General features: G+C 35.3%; 1 pseudogene; it reads right to left on the bottom strand.

Moving 5' to 3' along the window:
• Positions 1–2,893: 2,893 nt before the first annotated feature.
• On the bottom strand, positions 2,894–5,861 carry LOC149248253 (NF-X1-type zinc finger protein NFXL1 pseudogene; annotated as a pseudogene).
• Between the last annotated feature and the right edge of the window lie 629 nt (positions 5,862–6,490).

The following is a 6,490-nucleotide window of genomic DNA, read 5'->3' as shown; positions in this document are numbered from 1 at the left end:
ATTTTCCAAAATGACTCTAGTTTTTTTGGCAAATGCTCCTTCGTGTCTCATTTTTGTGACAAATGGCAACTACTACATCATAAAGCAAATATGCACGCAATCTTTGCACATTTTCTATAATACAACGTGTTAGCTTTGAGTAATCTTTTGTAAGAGTATTTCGATAGTCCCAAATATTACCAAGTTAAGTACAAAACTGCGGCCTCAATATTGTAAATGTTATTATATATGTCTTCAATATATGTTTGTTTAAATTGCTTACATTCTTGGTCCACTTAGTTCATCATGCTATCCATAATTGTCGTTTTGTTTTTTGGTATGATTGTCATATTGTTTTTTAGTATATCAGCTTGTTAATTTTATTTCATTCTATAGCAAATTTTGAATTGATGCTGGTTGAAAACTTATTCACAAGCACTAAAGTTGTTCTCTGTTTTCATGGTGGGCTACATTTACATTTCAATTATAATAATTATAATTTTATGATGAATGTTTTGTGTGTTTAACACTGTACAACACCTCTCAACACAACAATTTAATTTCATATTATGTGTGTTAACACTGTAGAGCACCTCTCAACACAACCAGAAATAATTTAAATTAAAGTTGTTTTGTAACCAAAATTAAATTCACTCAACACAAGAAGAACAAAATAAAAATCATGAAAATGAAGTATATGAAAATCCAAGAAGATGAATATTGTAAAAATCATGAAAATGGAGTATACGAAAATCCAAGAAGATGAAGTCATAATCAAAATGGATCTCAAAAGGCATATTACCAAATAATTTGGCTCTCACTTTTATGATCTCGAGGATGAATTACATATATGCAATTTCCTTTTATGTGCTTACTAATGGGTTTGCTATGACATTTTTCAAATCAAAATGTGACCTCAAGCAATGTTGCCCCGCTTTCTCTAGTTTTATTTGTCCACGAGTAATGGAGGGTTGGAGTTGGAAATGTTACTTTGAATTTTTGTGATATGAAAAAGATAGAAATTAGAAAAAAGGTTGAAATTTTCAAACAAATTATGAAATTTTACTGTGCTACTACAAGCATATAGATCAATATGAAAAAAATGATCTATTACTTGAAATAAAATTCCAGTGACAAGCAATAATATTATTCTACTCTCTTCCCTCTACAATACATATGAAGGGAAAAGAGATCAATCTTAAAAAATTATCCATTCCTTGCAATGCAATTCCAGTGGATAAGCAATAACATTATGCTACTCTATTTCCCTTCAATACATATGAAGGGAAAAATGGTATATGAAGGAAAAAAAATTGGATTACATTTAAAACCCAATGATTGACACTAAAAGGATTGGCAATGATTGATTGTCAAGGTGGAGAAAATTGGAAATGGCTGATAGTCAAGGTGCAGAAAAGGTTAACCAATGGCTCTTAGTAGGAGGTCGACTAAAGTATTAGTAACTGGTCTGTAAACTTAGTTTCATATTCATTTGATAAAAGTAGAAAAAATAAAGGCATTGTTCTAGAGAAATGGAAATAGCAGCTCCAAAATATATGTAGGTTTAGGGAGTAGAAAACATCTTTCACTTCTCAACAACATTGGCCGTGATAAGTGTATATCATTTCTCTTCTTGCTTATCTTGATTGTCTTGAAGGAATAGATCCTCCAAAAGACCAGTGAAGCAAGATTGCCCAAATAATTCTCATGACTAGTGAAGAAAGGTTTCCCATATAATTCTAAGGAATTCATCTTGCCATTGCAACACTCAAGAGTGAAACAATCACTTAAAAAAATTTACAACAAGAACCTCAATTTAGAATTCAAAGACCCTCATTTAGAATTCCAAGCTTCTCAAGGTTCAAGAGCTTCTGGAGGCAACTTGATATTAGACTTAGTTTCCCAATGTTCCTTATGCAGTCTTGTAACAACATTATTTTCTTGCAATGTTTACCATTAATATATGTACGTCAACAATATCACAAATTATAGTAGGAAACGGTTGGAGATTAGAGTTCCTTCCCATGGCTAGGTGAAAAACCATGTCAAAATTCAAGCACATCCATGGCTTAGAAGTTTGTTTGAAAGTTCCTAGTATATAACCAAAAAACAAAATTGTAATGCCCTTAAACTTCAGGACTAACACTAACAATGGTTACCCTTTTAACTTGAATTTTAATAAATTCAATAGTAAAATGGTAAAACTATTAGTGTATCTTATTGACAATAAAGTTTATCACAAAATTAAAGTTTATTTTACTTGAGAAAGCATAATATATTGTAGTTAAGCATGAAAAAATATTTGTATCCATAATTTAAAACAAGGGAATTGACTCTGAAAAACCAATACGTTTATCGTAATAGGAATCCATGTGTACATGTATACTTTCCACAATTATTGTGAAAATTGATGTAAATCAAGAAAAGAAGACTCAATGGACCAAATTGTGTTATGCTTCCGAAATTGTTGACCCATCTCAAAAGAATGGTGAGTAAGAATGTATCCCATTACTACATCTTAATTTAAAATTCTAAAACTCGCTAGCTAGGCTTGAAAAGTTTGAGATATAGATCATGTACTAGAACTAGAGGGAGACAAAATGTTTTGCTTCTCCTAGCAAGCTATATAATCACAACAAAATAGTAAACCAAATAGCCTAATCAAAATCCTTCTCCCAATCATCCACTTCACTGGAAGACTACTTATTTTGATTCTCTTGAGAGCTTGGATAAAAATTCATTGCAACCCATAGATGTTAGAATCTTGAAAGATGGTTGGGCTACATTAGTTGACGAAGTCTCTCCTGCATTATATTTCTCAAGAGATCCATATGGATTTCTTCTTATTAAAATAGGATTTCTTTGGAATTTCCGAATTGGCCTCGATACTTCGATACTGAATCGACACACTTTGTTACTCATTTTTATTTTTTTTCCATGCATTAGCCTTTTCCGTTGTCCCATCTTTTGTTGCCTAGGCATTGTGGTTGGGTAATCCACCATTATGACGGACTACAATAGCACCTCGATATACAGAAGCATGATCCACATGTCTAAGAGTAGTTCCAACCCTTATAGGATCTGTAGATATGGCTAATGCATTATTGTCATTCACCATACAAGTTCACACTCACCTCCAAATCTAAAAATCGGGGAACTCACTTCTACTTCTCTTGGTAAATGAAACAAAGCAAGGACGAGCCTGGGATCCATATCTACAAAGGAATTGAAAGGTGGAGCTTGTACCACCCCTATGTTAGGAAGTGACGCTTTGGGAATTATGCTACATACTAGGGCTCTTGACTTTTGTGTAGCATGTATGCCCACAAAATGTTTTGGTTCCCATCCAGTTGAATATATGGAGAGGTTCCATCTTTTATCAAGATATATCAACATATCCATTTCACCCTTTGGAATATAACCAAAAACATGCACACAAACGCTATTTGAGCTGGCTTTTCTTTTCCCCAAAACCAAGTATCTAAACCTTTCCTCAATAGTTCAAACCCATTGTAGTTCTCTACTAATCAACTCACCTAGAAGTTTTGAAATCTGTTCATTCACCCTTGGCAGATCAACTGTTGTGCAAATGCCAAAAGCATCTCACATAATCTTCTTCTTCTCCAACTTTAGACATTCTTCATCACATGCGAGCTTTCTTTAGCCTAGAGGCGCTCTATTTGAATTCAACTGCACTGGTTGAAGATGAGAAGGAAATTTGTGAAGAACAGAGGCTTTAAAGACATGATCAACTCTGGTATTGTTGCCTCCAGCATCACATGGGACCTTTGTAGTCAATTGACCACATGAACAAGTAATAGTCACTAAAAATTCACATCTAGTATAAGGGCATGGAAGATATGGGTAACATGATGTAGTACAAGTATGCCTGTAATCTCTTCGAGGAGATCCACAAGGTTTCCCACATGAGATTCTACCTACTAATAATGAATTTTCCTTGGAAACCGAGTCACATGGAGGTAGATGGCATGTCCTAGTAGATGCATGTATTCCACATTGTCATGGTTTCCCATAGAGCTTGTTGCATATAATGTCCCAAGAACCACATGGAACATTTTTCAAAGCTACATGACCGCCCACACATTCTTTTGTAGCGGTAACAGTACAAGGAGGGAAATCCCTGAAATGGAAATCATGAGCCGCAGGATGACCACATGTCTGAGAAATGGAGCAGGGATATGAGAATGAAGGAATGGGTGTTCTACAAAGGACTGGAGGAGGAATTGAGGTCTTCCCACATGCACAAGAAAGATCAGTGAAAATAGTTTCAAGGTAGGGTTGACAGTGGCCACTATGGCAAAGTTATTGGAAAAAATGCTTCCCACATTACAACCTAACATAAATATGGATCCCAATCACTTGAATGAGTAATTGAGCCCCCTTGATTTGAAAGAGGGCAACATATTTCACTGCATCTATGTCTACCACAATTTTTCGTTTGTCCACACTGCTTTTCACATGTGAATTCATCAATCTCCTCCACAGAGACCATTGTCTTCCAGCAAGGGACCATCTTAGATGTTGATCCACATTGACATTTTTTATTAACAAAAACCAACAAGGAGGACATTTCCCCTGGTGACATGTATTTATACACAAATGTTTACCACGAGGAATAAGCTTCTCACGTACCTCTAAGTAGGTTGGTACACTATCCATACAACTCTTCCTCTGATTTTGCAACTGAGTTTTACCACAGGGGCAAGATTTGACCTTCCTAGGTGATAGTTCACACTCTCCACATTCTCGAGGATGACATGTCTTGTTGCACTTATGATTCTGAAAGGAGAGAATTTTCATGCACGGATTCTTACATGCAAATACACCATTTTTCTAGACTATTTCCCCTTGGATATCCATATCGCCACAAAGTATCATATCCTCCTTTTCCCAATAAAAGAATGAAGATTTTATTATAACCTTGCAAGGATCACATGGGCCTTCATGGAAGGCATTGTCACAATAATGGCATCCACATTTGAGAGGATTTTCGCAGCAGTGTCCACATGATTCAATTGATTTATGATCAAAACATCTCCTTGTAATTGTTGTTTTACCACATGGGCAACGTTAGGGGGGAGACATTGCTAACCAAGGTGGGAAAGGCGCTAGATGACATTGGAGAGTACATGTATGTGGGCAACTGGGAGTTTTCCTTTACTTTTCAAGCGGCTTCCCACATGGTCCTCCACATGAATGTGGAGTGATAATATTCTACTTCTGGCTCTTGAACCTCCCCACAAAAACAATAGTAACAAAGATCATCTAGGAGTGAAAGTTGCACATACTGACAACCATGGAATCTCCAGTTGGAACCCTAACTCTACCCAACAGACAAATCTACAGCGGAAGGAGCTCTTGCCCATTTCCTTTCCCAATGCAGGTGAAAAATGTCATAACAACTACCACAAGACCAAATTGTCATTGTTTGTCCAACTATTTCATAGCATATCATGCATTCAACCTTTCCTTTATTAATCTTCTCTTCAATTTCCTACACTAGCTTTGGTACACTAGATATATCCAAATTTATTAATAGCTTTGAGGAGGATGAAGAAAATTCCGCCTCCAATCATGGTTGTTGTTCACCATCTTCCTATTCCTGAAACCATTCATTTCTCATCTTTGCTGACCCGTAGATTGTGTGAGTTGATTTTGTCAATGGAGGGATTCACAGGGTCCTCAATTGTATAATTTTGTCCATGGATGGATACGTCATTCCACCTGTCATCATCACAATAGTCAATACTCTCAACATTCTCTTCCCAAAGAATGACCTTGTTTGCATTATGTACAAAGATTTGATTGTAGATTCCATCAAAGACAACAAGTGTAGTAAATAATAACTTATTTGTGGCCATACTGGAAAAACTCGTCGTCATGGAACTCACTCGCAGAGTTTGAAGTTTTGAAAATGGAGTTGGTGGAAATCATAGGTGTAACGACAAATGTCATGAGCATAGAGATAGAGTTATTAGACAGGTGTCACACACTAGTAAAAATGGTAGATGAAATTTTCAGGTTAACAGAATCAAAAGAAAGGCCTATTGGCCAAATTAAGGGGCACATGTCAAGCTCTATAAAACATTGCTCTATTAGGGTCTCTTTGTTCCAACTATGGAGGTTGGCTTGATGGGATGTCTGACTAAGTGGTTATCATTATGGGATGTTTGATTTAATGGATGGTATTATGGGATACTAATATGTAGGATGCTATCCTCTTTGTCTAACTTTAAATTTTATAGATGTTATTATCTTTATCTTACTTTAAATATCATACTAATATATAGATGTTATTCTTTTTAACGCACTTTAATTTTATAGTGATATCTTTGACTTATTGTGATAAGGGATGTTATTTTCTTTACCTTTAAATTTAGTAATGATATCTTTGATCTATTATGATAAGGTTCAAAAAATAGGCCTCCCACCTGAGCCATAAATACTTAATATATCTTACTTATCTTCACTATATTTAAATTATAATTCA

Source organism: Pinus tabuliformis, chromosome 7 (genome assembly GCF_031772625.1).
Source record: "Pinus tabuliformis cultivar Carrire ecotype Pingquan chromosome 7, CPIR1, whole genome shotgun sequence".
NCBI lineage: Eukaryota > Viridiplantae > Streptophyta > Pinopsida > Pinales > Pinaceae > Pinus > Pinus tabuliformis.
Note: the sequence above shows the minus strand (reverse complement) of the source record. Positions and strands in the feature narration are given on the sequence as shown.